The following is a 16,850-nucleotide window of genomic DNA, read 5'->3' on the forward strand; positions in this document are numbered from 1 at the left end:
CACTGCCTCTATACACTCCTTCTTCTCGGAAATTCGAAGTGTCTTTGAGGAACCTGCCCGAGCCTCTTCTGCTGAGACTGCCCTGTTGAACCTGGTCCAGGGTAATTCTTCCGTTGGCGAGTACGCCGTACAATTCCGTACTCTTGCTTCAGAATTATCCTGGAATAATGAGGCCCTCTGCGCGACCTTTAAAAAAGGCCTATCCAGCAACATTAAAGATGTTCTGGCCGCACGAGAAATCCCTGCTAACCTACATGAACTCATCCATCTTGCCACTCGCATTGACATGCGTTTTTCCGAAAGGCGTCAGGAGCTCCGCCAGGATATGGACTTTGTTCGCACAAGGCGTTTTTTCTCCCCGGCTCCTCTCTCCTCTGGTCCCCTGCAATCCGTTCCTGTGCCTCCCGCCGTGGAGGCTATGCAGGTCGACCGGTCTCGCCTGACACCTCAAGAGAGGACACGACGCCGCATGGAGAATCTCTGCCTGTACTGTGCCAGTACCGAACACTTCCTGAAGGATTGTCCTATCCGTCCTCCCCGCCTGGAAAGACGTACGCTGACTCCGCACAAAGGTGAGACAGTCCTTGATGTCTACTCTGCTTCTCCACGTCTTACTGTGCCTGTGCGGATATCTGCCTCTGCCTTCTCCTTCTCTACTATGGCCTTCTTGGATTCCGGATCTGCAGGAAATTTTATTTTGGCCTCTCTCGTCAACAGGTTCAACATCCCAGTGACCAGTCTCGCCAGACCCCTCTACATCAATTGTGTAAACAATGAAAGATTGGACTGTACCATACGTTTCCGCACGGAGCCCCTTCTAATGTGCATCGGACCTCATCACGAGAAGATTTAATTTTTGGTCCTCCCCAATTGCACTTCCGAAATCCTCCTTGGACTACCCTGGCTTCAACTCCATTCCCCAACCCTGGATTGGTCCACTGGGGAGATCAAGAGTTGGGGGCCCTCTTGTTTCAAGGACTGCCTAAAACCGGTTCCCAGTACCCCTTGCCGTGACTCTCTGGTTCCCCCTGTAACCGGTCTCCCTAAGGCCTATATGGACTTTGCGGATGTTTTTTGCAAAAAACAAGCTGAGACTCTACCTCCTCACAGGCCTTATGATTGTCCTATTGACCTCCTCCCGGGCACTACTCCACCCCGGGGCAGAATCTATCCTCTGTCCGCCCCAGAGACTCTTGCTATGTCGGAGTACATCCAGGAAAATTTAAAAAAAGGCTTTATCCGTAAATCCTCCTCTCCTGCCGGAGCCGGATTTTTCTTTGTGTCCAAAAAAGATGGCTCTCTACGTCCTTGCATTGACTACCGCGGTCTTAATAAAATCACGATAAAGAACCGCTACCCCCTACCCCTCATCTCTGAACTCTTTGATCGCCTCCAAGGTGCCCACATCTTTACCAAACTGGACTTAAGAGGTGCTTATAATCTCATCCGCATCAGAGAGGGGGATGAATGGAAAACGGCATTTAACACTAGAGATGGACACTTTGAGTATCTGGTCATGCCCTTTGGCCTGTGCAACGCCCCTGCCGTCTTCCAAGACTTTGTTAATGAAATTTTTCGTGATCTCTTATACTCCTGTGTTGTTGTATATCTGGACGATATCCAGATTTTTTCTGCCAATCTAGAAGAACACCGCCAGCATGTCCGTATGGTTCTTCAGAGACTTCGTGACAATCAACTTTATGCCAAGATAGAGAAATGTCTGTTTGAATGCCAATCTCTTCCTTTTCTAGGATACTTGGTCTCTGGCCAGGGACTACAAATGAATCCAGACAAACTCTCTGCCGTCTTAGATTGGCCACGCCCCTCCGGACTCCGTGCTATCCAACGTTTTTTGGGGTTCGCCAATTATTACAGGCAATTTATTCCACATTTTTCTACCGTTGTGGCCCCTATCGTGGCGCTAACCAAAAAAAATGCCAATCCCAAGTCTTGGCCTCCTCAAGCGGAAGACGCCTTTAAACGGCTCAAGTCTGCCTTTTCTTCGGCTCCCGTGCTCTCCAGACCTGACCCATCTAAACCCTTCCTATTGGAGGTTGATGCCTCCTCTGTAGGAGCTGGAGCGGTCCTTCTACAAAAAAATTCTTCCGGGCATGCTGTTACTTGTGGTTTTTTTTCTAGGACCTTCTCTCCAGCGGAGAGGAACTACTCCATCGGGGATCGAGAGCTTCTAGCCATTAAATTAGCACTTGAGGAATGGAGGCATCTGCTGGAGGGATCAAGATTTCCTGTTATTATTTACACCGATCTCCAGTCTGCCCAACGGCTGAATCCTCGCCAGGCCAGGTGGTCTCTGTTCTTTGCCCGATTTAATTTTGAAATTCACTTTCGGCCTGCCGATAAGAACATTAGGGCCGATGCTCTCTCTCGTTCCTCGGATGCCTCGGAAGTTGAACTCTCTCCGCAACACATCATTCCTCCTGACTGCCTGATTTCCACTTCTCCAGCCTCCATCAGGCAAACTCCTCCAGGAAAGACCTTCGTCTCTCCACGCCAATGCCTCGGAATCCTCAAATGGGGTCACTCCTCCCATCTCGCAGGTCATACAGGCATCAAGAAATCTGTGCAACTCATCTCTCGCTTCTATTGGTGGCCGACTCTGGAGACGGATGTCGTGGACTTTGTGCGAGCCTGCACTGTCTGTGCCCAGGATAAGACTCCTCGCCAGAAGCCCGCTGGTTTTCTTCATCCTCTGCCTGTCCCCGAACAGCCTTGGTCTCTGATTGGTATGGATTTTATTACAGACCTACCCCCATCCCGTGGCAACACTGTTGTTTGGGTGGTCGTTGATCGATTCTCCAAGATGGCACATTTCATTCCTCTTCCTGGTCTTCCTTCAGCGCCTCAGTTGGCTAAACAATTTTTTGTACACATTTTTCGTCTTCACGGGTTGCCCACACAGATAGTCTCGGATAGAGGCGTCCAATTCGTGTCTAAATTCTGGAGGGCTCTCTGTAAACAACTCAAGATTAAATTAAACTTTTCTTCTGCATATCATCCTCAGTCCAATGGACAAGTAGAAAGAATTAACCAGGTCTTGGGTGATTATTTACGACATTTTGTTTCCTCCCGCCAGGATGATTGGGCAGATCTTCTACCATGGGCCGAATTCTCGTATAACTTTAGAGTCTCTGAATCTTCCTCCAAATCCCCATTTTTCGTGGTGTACGGCCGTCACCCTCTTCCCCCCCTCCCTACTCCCTTGCCCTCTGGTTTGCCCGCTGTAGATGAAGTGACTCGTGATCTTTCCACCATATGGAAAGAGACCCAAGATTCTCTTTTACAGGCTTCATCTCGCATGAAAAAGTTTGCCGATAAGAAAAGAAGAGCTCCCCCCATTTTTGCTCCCGGAGACAAGGTATGGCTCTCCGCTAAATATGTCCGCTTTCGTGTCCCCAGTTACAAACTGGGTCCACGCTATCTTGGTCCCTTCAAAGTCTTGTGCCAAATTAATCCTGTCTCTTACAAACTTCTTCTTCCTCCTTCTCTCCGTATTCCTAATGCCTTTCATGTCTCTCTTCTTAAACCACTCATCATCAACCGTTTCTCTCCCAAATTAGTTTCTCCCACTCCTGTCTCCGGTTCTTCTCACGTCTTCTCAGTGAAAGAGATACTGGCCTCCAAGACGGTCAGAGGAAAAAAGTTCTTTTTGGTGGATTGGGAGGGCTGTGGACCTGAAGAGAGATCCTGGGAACCTGAGGACAACATCCTAGACAAAAGTCTGCTCCTCAGGTTCTCAGGCTCTAAGAAGAGGGGGAGACCCAAGGGGGGGGGGTACTGTTACGCCGAGCGCTCCGGGTCCTCGCTCCTCCCCGGAGCGCTCGTCTCTCTCTCGCTACCGCAGCGCTCCGGGCAGCTCCACTGACCCGGTGCGCTGCGATACCGTCTCCAGCCGGGATGCGATTCGCGATGCGGGTAGCGCCCGCTCGCGATGCGCATCCCGGCTCCCGTACCTGACTCGCTCTCCGTCTGTCCTGTCCCGGCGCGCGCGGCCCCGCTCCCTAGGGCGCGCGCGCGCCGGGTCTCTGCGATTTAAAGGGCCACTGCGCCGCTGATTGGCGCAGTGGTTCCAATTAGTGTGTTCACCTGTGCACTCCCTATTTATACCTCACTTCCCCTTCACTCCCTCGCCGGATCTTGTTGCCATTGTGCCAGTGAAAGCGTTTCCTTGTGTGTTCCTAGCCTGTGTTCCGGACCTCCTGCCGTTGCCCCCGACTACGATCCTTGCTGCCTGCCCCGACCTTCTGCTACGTCCGACCTTGCTTCTGCCTACTCCCTTGTACCGCGCCTATCGTCAGCAGCCAGAGAGGTTGAGCCGTTGCTAGTGGATACGACCTGGTCACTACCGCCGCAGCAAGACCATCCCGCTTTGCGGCGGGCTCTGGTGAAAACCAGTAGTGACTTAGAACCGATCCACTAGCACGGTCCACGCCAATCCCTCTCTGGCACAGAGGATCCACTACCTGCCAGCCGGCATCGTGACAGGCGTTGGAGTCATTATTGCCCCCCCCCCCCCCCCCCGTGCCTAGCCCAGGATTCAGTGGTATACCTTCGGGTGGTATCAAGGATAAACAACGTCCTGGCGTCACGAACACAAGGTGTTAATGCCATCTGCCCCTAGGGTAATTCCATCTGCCCTGCATCACACCCCATTACCACATTACCTTGTTTGTTTCTGCTAAACAGTAAGGCTTCCATTAGTTCAGATGCTGTCTTTCCTATTTGCAAGTTTAATCTACACAGTTTTCTTTTGTTTGAACCTCTTCTCTACGTGAATAGTTTGCTCTGTTGAAATGAATAGGGTGAGACGTGTATCTCTAATTGAGGAGGGGGTCCTTCTTTAGCACAGTAACTGATATGTTTGTCTTTTTGAACCATGTTTGCTATCTACACCCTCTGGTAATCTAAGAGCTATATTCTCTAGGGATTGAAAACTGTGGGCATAGGTATTTATTAACATCACAAGACTGCCATGCATTCGGCTCAAGCTCTTCGAAAAGCTGTTTCCAAGCTGTTCCTCATTGCTTTATACTCGGTTTTGTGATTCTCTGGCAGTTGTCAGGGAACATTATGTTCTTTGTAGACCGCTTGCTTCTTTATGTTCTTTATTAGGGTTATTCTTTAAGTTGAATCACTGAATATGCCACTTACAGGCTTTGTTCGTTACCATATTTGGGCACAATTGTGGGATATATGTATGGTAGTTTTACATTTATCCCTAGCAGGTAAATAAAGGTCTGTACAAGGCCTCTGGATTAAACTTGTGTCCGTTCACTGATGACAAGCAGCGATCTTCAAAATGGACTATACTATATACAGTGGGGCAAAAAAGTATTTAGTCAGCCACCAATTATGCAAGCTCTCTCACTTGAAAAGAAGAGAGAGGCCTGTAATTTTCCTCATTGGTATACCTCAACTAGAAGAGACATAATAAAATCACATTGTCTGATTCTTAAAGACTTTATTTGCAAATTATGGTGGAAAATAAGTATTTGGTCACCTACAAGATTTCTGGCTCTCACAGACCTGTAACTTCTTCTTTAAGAGTCTCCTCTGTCCTCCACTCGTTACCTGTATTAATGGCACCTGTTTGAACTTGTTATCAGTATAAAAGACACCTGTTCACAACCTCAAACAGTCACACTCCAAACTCCACTATGGCCAAGACCAAAGAATTGTCAAAGGACACCAGAAACTAAATTGTAGACCTGCACCAGGCTGGCAAGACTGTATCTGCAATAGGCAAGCAGCTTGATGTCAAGAAATCAACTGTGGGAGCAATTATTAGAAAATTGAAGACAAACAAGACCACTGATAATCTCCCTCAATCTGGGGCTCCACACAAGATCTCACCCCGTGGTGACAAAATGATCACAAGAACGGTGAGCAAAAATCCCAGAACCACATGGGGGGACCTAGTGAATGAACTGCAGAAAGCTGGGGCCAAAGTAACAAAGGATGCACAAAAACCTGGAAGTGGAGCCGGCACTGCTATGCGGGCTGACAGTCACTAGTGTCCAATAGACTCCTAATAGCGGGATCCTCCAGCCTCCCAAAAAGCGTTGGCTGAGGAAATGCGTCACGCACGAAATGTCCCACATACACTCCCCCTGCCGATCGCTGAGTTCCACCTGCGAATGATCCAGAAGAGTATTGGGAGAATGTAATATGGTCAGATGAAACCAAAGTAGAACTTTTTGATAAAATCTCAAATCGTCGTGTTTGGAGGAGAAAGAATGCTGAGTTGCATCCAAAGAACACCATACCTACTGTGAAGCATGGGGGTGGAAACATCATACTTTGGGGCTGTTTTTCTGCTATGGAACCAGGACGACTGATCCGTGTAAAGGAAAGAATGAATGGGGCCATGTATCATGAGATTTTGAGTGAAAACCTCCTTCCATCAGCAAGGGAATTGAAGATTAAACATGGCTGGGTCTTTCAGCATGACAATGATCCCAAACTCACTGTCCGGGCAACAAAGGAGTGGCTTCGTAAGAAGCATTTCAAGGTCCTGGAGTGGCCTAGCCAGTCTCCAGATCTAAACCCTATAGAAAACCTTTGGTGGGAGTTGAATGTCCGTGTTGCCCAACAACAGCCCCAAAACATCACTGCTCTAGAGGAGATCTGCATAGAGGAATGGGACAAAATACCAGCAACAGTGTGTGAAAACCTTGTGAAGACTTACAGAAAACATTTGACCTCTGTCATTGCCAACAAAGGGTATATAACAAAGTATTGAGATGAACTTTTGTTATTGACCAAATACTTATCTTCCACCATAATGTGCTAATAAATTCTTTAAAAATCAGACAATGTGATTTTATGGATTTTTGTTTCTCATTATGTCTCTCATAGTTGAGGTATACCTATGATGAATTACAGGCCTCTCTCATCATTTTAAGTGGGAGAACTTGCACAATTGGTGACTGACTAAATACTTTTTTGCCCCACTGTATATTTGAAACACAATTACCCTAAAACACAATTAAAGGGGAACTCCGGTGGAAACAAGTAGAAAATAAATGTTTTCAGATCAACTGGTGCCAGAAAGTTAAACAGATTTGTAAATTACTTCTATTAAAAAATCTTAATTGTTCCAGTACTTATTAGCTGCTGTATAAAACAGAGAAATTTGTGAATTTCTTTTCTGTCTGACAACAGTGCTCTCTGCTGACAACCCTGTGCGTGTCAGGAACTGTCCAGATTAGAAGCATATCCCCATAGAAAACCTCTCCTGCTCTGGACAGTTCCTGACACGGACAGAGGTGTCAGCAGAGAGCACTGTCGTCAGGCTGGAAAGAACGTCACAAATTTCTCTGTAGTATATCTGTAGTATACAGCAGCTGATAAGTACTAGAAGGGTTAAGATTTTTAAATAGAAGTGATTTACAAATCTGTTTAACTTTCTTGCACCAGTTGATTTAAAAACCTTTTTTTCTACTGGAGTTCCCCTTTAACCTAAAAGGAGAAAATCATTTCATATTTTTAGGTCCTGAAATTGCTCTAATGGTTTAAGAAACATATTCCTTTGTCACACTATACAGAAACTGTATTTTTATACTTGTTGGACTTTCTATAAAAAAAAATTTTTTATGTTGTATTATTTAAAATGATGCAAAATAACAGTTAAACTTATTTAATCTTTTCATTGAATGTTATAAAGAGATATAAAAAATAAACAAAACGCACGTAGATGTTGCCTTGAACGTTTTTTAAACTTTTTAAATGTTTATTAGTAATATTTGTTATTAATTATCCAAAAATGGATTAACATTTATAAATTAAGTAGCCCTCTCCATGGTATATGTTCTTTTTTTAATAGCAGTCTACAGGCATAAAGTTATATATATATATATATATATATATATATATATATATATATATATCTGGGACTGGCACATATGGCAAAGCGGTACAATCTGCATACTTTTACCTTAAGGACACAGATTGTATAAAGTAAAAAGTATCTATTAATAACTTGATTTTACACTTTCATGAACAAGTGTTGTACCTAGTTGTCAGCTTTGTTGGTACTACTACTACTATTCTGCTCCTGTCCCATCTATAGCTGTGGCTGTTCTAGACAGCAGCAACAGAGCATTATGTGTTAGGACAGAGTCTTTTTACTTATATATAGTCATCCTGATTATTTATGCCAGTATCTAATGAGGGTCACATTGGTCATGACCTCTTGTGTCTCTGAGCTTCCATTCTACTATGATAGCCTGCTTATAGACAATAGGTGGAAAGACAAAACATCTATTTGTTACTTGGTGCTCTTATCTCTACCATATGAAATGTCTTAAGATCTGATATACATCTTTTTTATACTGATTATATACTCTGTGTTTAGTTTATGTCCAGTTACAAAGCCTGTTCTAAATAATAAATATGTCATTTTAGCCTAGGCTCAAATGATTTACTTCTGCGGTCTATTAACCATTGTTCTATACATGGCTAGATCCTGCTGCGACATCTGAGGGTTGAGCAGAAGGGAAATAGGACAAAATCTATCCTTGGCAGATGAGGAAGATCAATGCGGACTTCAATGCAGTTTTTGTCTGTGCTAAGAAATGGTTAGAAGACTGATGTCTGTTACATCATATGCACTTGCTAAGGACACAGCTTTTATTTGGGGAGACCATTTTTATTCTTTCCAAAGTTTTCATAGTTACATTGGCAAATGTTATAATTTGTGTTTGGAGAATGTAATGCAATAACATAATAATGCTCACATGTGTTATATAAATCTCTTTCTTAAAAAATATTTTGTGAGTAGCCCTGAACAGTCAGTGTTTTAGGGAATTATAGTATATACTCTAAAGGGGTTTATCGAGTTATTAAAAAATTTGACCATGGCTGATGTCATTGATTGGTTGCAGCGGTGATATGTATACAGACACATCATTGCTACATCTAGTGGCAAGGTCCAGTCTAGCAGTGCTGGAAGTGTCAGACATATACATTTGAGAGTATAGCTTCTTATTTATTTTAAAATGTACCTGTCGTTAACAAAAACTTTGGATATAATGTAGATAATACTATTATTTGTATATTTGTAATATACATTGATTAACAAACTTGTATATTTTTGGGTGAAATAATGCTGTTTCTGCAGCTAATGCCTGTAGGTCTCTATGAGTCCAAATATGAGTCCAAATACAGGAAGTGAGGGCAGGACAAGCAGGGCGTTGTGCAGGTTCCTGGCTTGCCAATCATCCTACTGTGGGAGTCGGGAGCGTGTCATAGAGCCTTACTGCACAGAGCCCTGCTTGTCCTCACTGTACAGAGTCCTGCTTTTGTCCTCAGTGCACAGAGCCCTGCTTGTCCTCAGTGCACAGAGCCCTGCTTTTGTCCTCAGTGCACAGAGCCCTGCTTGTCCTCACTGCACAGAGCCCTGCTTGTCATCAGTGCACAGAGCCCTGCTTGTCCTCACTGCACAGAGCCCTGCTTGTCCTCAGTGTACAGAACCCTGCTTGTCCTCAGTGCACAGAGTCCTGATTGTCCTCAGTGCACAGAGCCCTGCTTGTCCTCAGTGTACAGAGCCCTGCTTGTCCTCACTGCACAGAGCTCTGCTTCTCCTCAGTATACAGAGCCCTGCTTGTCCTCAGTGCACAGAGCCCTTCTTGCCCTAAGTGTACAGAGCCCTGCTTGTCCTCGCTGCACAGAGCCCTGCTTTTCCCACTCTTACTTCCTGTATTTGGACTCTTCACAGAGACACACAGACAATAGCTGAAGGGACAAAAATATACAGTTTTTTTTTAACCTATGTATATTACAAATATACATATACACATAATGATTTTATCTACATTATATAAAATGTTTATGTTAACAACAGGTACATTTTAATGCAATTCCAAGTGGCGGATACTTGTTTAAATAATATAAACACCCCATTTCAAATATGGCCATACTGTTAAAGATCAGGAATTAATTGATTATTAAAGGCAAGGGTGTAAACAAATATCAGTCTGTTTATGTTAAAGAGAATGGATCTTGCAATTGAAGAAACAGCCCATGGCCATATCTAATATAATGTACTATGCATAGTGCAGGGCCATTTTACACAAACATTCGTGACTTTTTGCATCCCTGGCCACGCTTGCTGAGTGGGCATGGTTTAGCATGAAGAGTGTGGAAGAAGAGTTTGGCTAGGCACTTCTCTCCCCATCTTGCTCATTGCTGTACAAAATGGGCTCCAAACACTTACTGTAGAGCTCGTCTTGTGCAGTGTTTTGTGAGATGGGGAAGAGCTTAGCTGAAAAGCTTCTTCAGCCTTGTTCTAGCGATTGGTGGAGGTCTAAACACCCAGACCCTGACTGATCAAAACTTCTGCCATCTTTTAAAGGAGTAGTATTGTGATATTATGCCTTTATTTTTTTATTATTTTTTCATTTTCTACCTTGATACTGTTCTGTATTTTCTGCTCAGGTTCAGGTTCACATATTGGGAAGGGGCGTTACCCAGCAGGTGTGACATGATCTGAAGCTAAACAGGGGATAACTTCCTCCCTTATCTGCAACCAACAGCAAACGGCAGTTAGGTTTGATAGGAGCTATGATTTGATAAGGCTGGAAACACACCCTCAGCACTCCAGACTGGATTTCCTGTGTTTGGACTTATGCCAGGCCAGCAGGAGTCCAAAGTCTTTGCAAAAGATGGGGGAAATGTGCTCTGGACAATTAGGGAGACACCTAGTGGCAGCTTTTTTAAACACAAATAAAACATAGAAAACTTCATTTTTTTATAAACAAAGTATATTAGAAAGATTTTTTTATTTACCATAAGGAGTGCAATAGCAAAAATTTGTTTTAATGAGAGTGCCCATTTAACTCACCTTCCTCTGTTCCCTCGTTGCACCGCTATAGATCTTCGGTCCTCCAGTCCGGTCTCCTTCCTTATTCCGTGTGCACAGATCGTCATATAGCAGTCAGCGCATTGCCGCCCGCAGCTATGTCATACATTGGCCGGTGATAGGCTGAGCGCCGTGTCATATAAGGAGCCCGGGCAGCAGGGAGAAGGCGGGGCCCAGGCTCTTTACATGACACTGTGCTCAGCCTATCACCGGCCGAGGTGGAACATCGCTGCAGCAGGCAATACGTTGACTACAGTGTGACGATTCATACACACGGAAGAAGGAAAGAGACTGGACCAGAGGAGCAAAGAGCTAAAGTGGGGCAATGGGGGAACAGAGGAAGGTGAGTTAAAGGGGTGCTCTGCCCCTAGACATCTTATCCCCTATCCAAAGGATCGCAGGGTCCCGCTGCTGTGGACCCCGTAATCTCTCCGGCAGCACCCACTTGTCACCAGCTGCACGGCGCGAAGATCGCACCGTGCCTGATGACTCAGTCATAGTATTGTGACCTCATGGTTTCGCCCCCTCATGATGTCACAATTCGCCCCCTCAATGCAAGTCTATGGGAGGGGCATGGTGGCTGTCACGCCCCCTCCCATAGGGTTGCATTGAGGGGGCTGTTACCCTGTTATACAAGTATGAGGGTAGAACGGGACTTGTGCTGTGCCATATGCAAAGTGCTGTCTTACCTTGAAGGTGTTAATCGGCTCCCGGTATTCCCGCACGTGCGCCAGTGGCCACAGCTCTGCTCCCACCAATCTCCGGCGGCGACGCCTCCCCAGCACAGCGAGGAGGAACAAAAAGGATCACCAGGATTGTCTGCCCTTAGCACCCCCACAGTCCAGGTGCAACCTCTCAGCTGCTACAGCACCTGGTCATCTTCCTTAAAGTGACAGCACACTCAATAATTTCCAGATGTCTGAACCAAGCACCACAGACCAACCGCACACCTGCGCCCCTCCATCTTCTGCGGCGAGTAGGCCACCTGTTCCAGCGTCTATGTCACATCTGCTTCCATCACAAACAGCCCTGGTGTTCCAGCGACCCCACCGGTATTCATGGGGAACCCTGTCCTTCATACCTACAATGGAAACCCCTTCACCCTGAGGGAGAGAGTATCCAGAGCCTATTTGTATTTTCCTCTTTTCCTCCTAACCAACAGGTGCAACTGCTTACGGGACAACTCCAGGGACCGGCATTGGAGGAAGTCCGCACTTGGCCAGTATCCAAGAAGGCGACGGTGGAGAAGATTTTTGAAGGGCTGTACCAGGTATTTGAGTCACATTCTCCATCAGGTACGTCTCCAACTATATGAATGGTGATAAAAGCCAGGTGAGACTCTGAGAGCGTATGCTACAGCCCTACAGAATGGCCTAGAGATTGTATAACTGCCAAGTAGGGCAACAAAGTGTTAATGGACAGGTTTATTGACGGGGCTCATAACAAGTGGGACAAGGCCCAAATGAGAATGTTGACAGTCCAAAACCCTAACATGTCATTTCCTGCCTTCAAAATACTGGCTATACAAGTAATTGGGTCCAGGAATGAATTAGATGTTTGTACTCTCCTTGCACCTGTTCAGGAACCACCAGGGGCCATGGCCAGGCCCATACTATTACCGTCACCTGTCCCCACCCCAGTGCAATCTACCCTGTTCACATGGCAAAACTTCCATGACAGCAACATCTGCTGTGGAAATCCTGGTCCCGCGTCCACAAAAACATTGAACATGTTCTATCTTTTTGATGACTCCACAAGGAAATGCATTGATGTCTATCAGACAACACATTTCAGAGCGGTTCTAGCACCGGCATGTTCTGCATGTCCACACAGAAATTTTCCATGCGGACATTCCACTGTGTTAACATAGCTTGTGTGTTATTATGGCATGCCAAGACTAAGAACACTTACATTTGCAACACATTGGAATCTTTTTTTCATTGCCATACCAGTTGTATGCTATGTTTTTACAATGGAGGAAATATAGTAAATCCTCTTGAGGATTTAATGCTGGGTGCACATTAATTTTTTTTTTTTTTTTTTTTACTTTTGCTTATAATAGTTTATTAGAAATTATACTATTGTACATTTTCGAGCAGACAATAACTTAAAACTTTTTATTTTGTTTCAATAACTTAAATCCAAAGATATAATGATGAAACTATGGCTGAGTATTTAAAGGGATCACTTTCATATGCACTTTCATAAGAGAATAAAGGACATTCATTTTGTCTCACAGGACATTGTGGTTACATCAACTGTCGGCTTGATCTAATGTTTCATTGATCTGGCCACATAATTCAATAGATGTAAACTCTATTTGTCAGCATAGGATTAATTCTGGATATATTACTAATCCTAATTACCCATTTCTGGATTTCCTGTAATTGTGTTTAGTTCTTCATATTGGGAGAATATCATAGGTCAGTAGGGCTCTGGGGATAGTTAAATTGTGGATGCTATATTCCAAGCTTAAAACATAAGCCATGAATTATTTAGACCAGTGAATGTGATACAGCAATACAACATATCATACTAAATATTTATTAAAACACTATCAATAGTGATTGACAAAATACCCTCTATGTGAGCAGATCACATAGCTGTTGCAGAACTTCCTTTTAAAAAGGAGGGAGGAGTCATGTCGGTCACTGGTTGATTATTAAATAACATATTTCTAAAGAGGTTCTGCAGCGGCAGCTATTTGTAACATAAACAAAAATATAACTGAATTACTGTATATACTCGAGTATAAGCCGACCCGAATATAAGCCGAGGCCCCTAATTTTAACCCGAAAACCCAGGAAAAGTTATTGACTCGACTATAAGCCTAGGGTGGGAAATACATCATCCCCCCATGTAATCATCCAGACCCCTGTCATCATCCCCCCCCCCCCTTCATCATCACCCCCTGTCAATCCCTTCATCAGTGGTCTTCAACCTGCGGACTTTCAGATGTTGCAAAAAGCGCGCCGAAGCGCAGAGAATAGGCCCCCCCAGGGAAAATGGACAGCCCGCAACGACTAACCATCCCCACCAGATGGTCCCTGCAGCATAGATGGCCCGGACCAGCTCACCCTAACGTCCCACCGCCGGGAGGTGAGTACAAAACAAAAAGGGGGGGGTTTATGATGACGAAGGCCGCAGTGGTCTTCAACTTGCGGACCTCCAGAGGTTTCAAAACTGCAACACCCAGCATGCCCGGACAGCCGATGGCTGTCCGGGCTTGCTGGAAGTTGTAGTTTTGCAACATCTGGAGGTCCGCAGGTTGAAGACCACTGATGAAGGGATTGACAGGCGGAGAGTTCACTTGAGTATAAGCCGGGAGGGGGGGGGGGCGTTTTCAAAACTCGGCTTATACTCGAGTATATACGGTAATGTAAATTGTATCATGCCAATTGAAGCAGTGCCAGTTAATCTTTAAAGGGGTACTCCGGTGAAAACCTTTTTTCCTTTAAATCAACTGGTGGCAGAAAGTTAAACATATTTGTAAATTACTTCTATTAAAAAATCTTAATCCTTCCTGTACTTATTAGCTGCTGAATACTACAGAGGAAATTCTTTTCTTTTTGGAATGCTCTCTGATGACATCACAAGCACAGCTCTCTCTGCTGATGTTATTATAATAATAATAATAACACTTTATTTATTGTTGTCCTAAGTGGGATTTGAACCCAATTCCCCAGCACTGCAAGGAAGCAGTGCTAACCACTGAGCCACCATGCTGCCCTTAGTATACATCTGCTATGCATGATTGCAATAATGGACAGAGATGTCAGCAGAAAGCACTGTGCTCGTGATGTCATCAGTGTTCCAAAAAGAAAGGAATTTCCTCTGTAGCATTCAGCAGCTAATAAGTACTGGAAGGATTAAGATTTTTTAAGAGAAGTAATTTACAAATATGTTTAACTTTCTGCCACCAGTTGATTTAAAAGAAAAAAGGTTTTCACCGGAGTACCCCTTTAATCCCATATATCAGTGTTTTCAAAACAGTGTGCCACCAGCTGTTGCAAAACTACAATTCCCAGCATGCCCGACAGCATGTTGTCACCATCTAAGACACATGACCTTAATGATGTCTTATATTTGTACAGAAAATATGCTGCAAATTTGTCTTAATTCTGCTCAGTTAGAAATTCCACCAAGAAAGTGGAGCTCCATTGCAGAAATCCGCCTCATAAATTAACATGATAACATTTTAAGAGCTGAAATTCTGCCTTGAAATACGGAAAATGCATTCACTCTCATGTTACATTCATGCAGCGGAATTTCCACCTGATATTCCTAAGCTGAATTTCTGAGAGACATTCCTCAACGTGAACCTAGCCTGAGGCTGTGTTCACATGGCAGAATTTCTGAGCGGAATTCTGTGGAAAAATTAATCTTTGAAATCCCACTCCAGCAGTATACTATTGTTTTCAATAGGATTCTGCTGCACTGTGCACATGGCGGAATTTCTGCATCGTAAATATCTGTCGCAGAAATTCCGATGATCATTGTTTCTGTAAATTATAAGCGGAATTGCATTGCTATGGAGATGGCGCATTTGCTAAATGCCTGCATGTGTTTTCTAGGCGGACATTCTGAAAATTTTCCGTTGTGTAAACATAGCCTAAGAGTAAGACAGCAGTGGTTAAATGAAATTGGTCATCAGTGTCACCGCACTAACCTGCTGCTACAGGCAGGCACATTTTCCCATTGTTCCGGTATCTTCATCCGTTTCCTCTGATTGGCCGGCAGGCTTAGGGCTCAGGTTGAGCTTTTTGACATCACCTCTGCTGTTTCCCTAGACTTGCTTGCAGCAGGGCCCAGCAAAGAAACAGCAGCAGTGATGTCAAAAAGCTCCGCCCCAAGCCTGCCGGCCGAACAGAGGGGACGGATGAAGATACCAGGACAATGAGAGCAGCGATCACAGACACGGACGAGTATAGTTGTCATCAGTGTAAGCCACACTACCTGTCTGTAGCAGCAGGTTGGTGCGGTGACACTGATTACAGTTTTTTCTTTACAGAATGGACACATCAGGCTTACTTGTATTACATCATAATGGAACAATTCTAGAGAGCCTCTTTAATAAAGATATAACTAACACTTGCCCTTTGACTTATTCATTGAATTATTTCATAGCTGTAAAACAGGCCATTGCCAGATTTTGTAAATACACATTCTACATTCTAGCTATTAATGGAAATACTCCAGGATAACCATGACACCTAAACTGATCCAAGCTCTGTTTGTATTCTAACACTAGCTGAGTACCCGGCATTGCCCAGTTTTTCCTTCCTAATCCTTGTTGGGGACAAAAATTTACAAATGAGGAAGCTTTTGACTTCATATCCTGTCCTCATATATTGTTCTTATATCCCAACCACATATCCCATCTCCATATCTCGTCCCCATTTCCCATCCTCATATCTCAGCCTCATATCCCATCATTTTATCTTGACCTCATATTCTGACCTCCTATCCCGTCCTCATATCCCGACCTCCTATCTCGACCTCATATCCCGTCCTCCTATCTCAACCTCATTTCCCGTCCTCCTATCTCAACCTCATATCCCGTCCTCATATCCCGACCTCATATCCCGTCCTTATATACCATCCTCATATCCCGTCCTCATATCCCAACCTCCTATCTTGACCTCATTTCCCATCCTACTATCTCGACCTCATATCCCATCCTCATATCCCGTCCTTATGTCCCATCCTCATATCCTATCCTTAGGTGGGAGTGATTTGTGATGAACATATTTTAAGCTGAAAATAGAAGGGGATGTGGCTTTGTGGGACTGGGCGTGATTTGCAAACCAGACCGATGCACAAAAAGGTAGATAATAAAGGGGTTGGGCTTAAATGTGGGCGTGTCTTTGTGAGATGGGGTGTGGCTTGCAAGCCGGATTGAAACATTCACCAGGAGATGCAGAGCAGAGCTTGTGGAGTAAGGTACTGGATGTCCCATATACTTGCATGG

This window comes from Hyla sarda, chromosome 1 (assembly GCF_029499605.1).
Source record: "Hyla sarda isolate aHylSar1 chromosome 1, aHylSar1.hap1, whole genome shotgun sequence".
NCBI classification, from domain to species: domain Eukaryota; kingdom Metazoa; phylum Chordata; class Amphibia; order Anura; family Hylidae; genus Hyla; species Hyla sarda.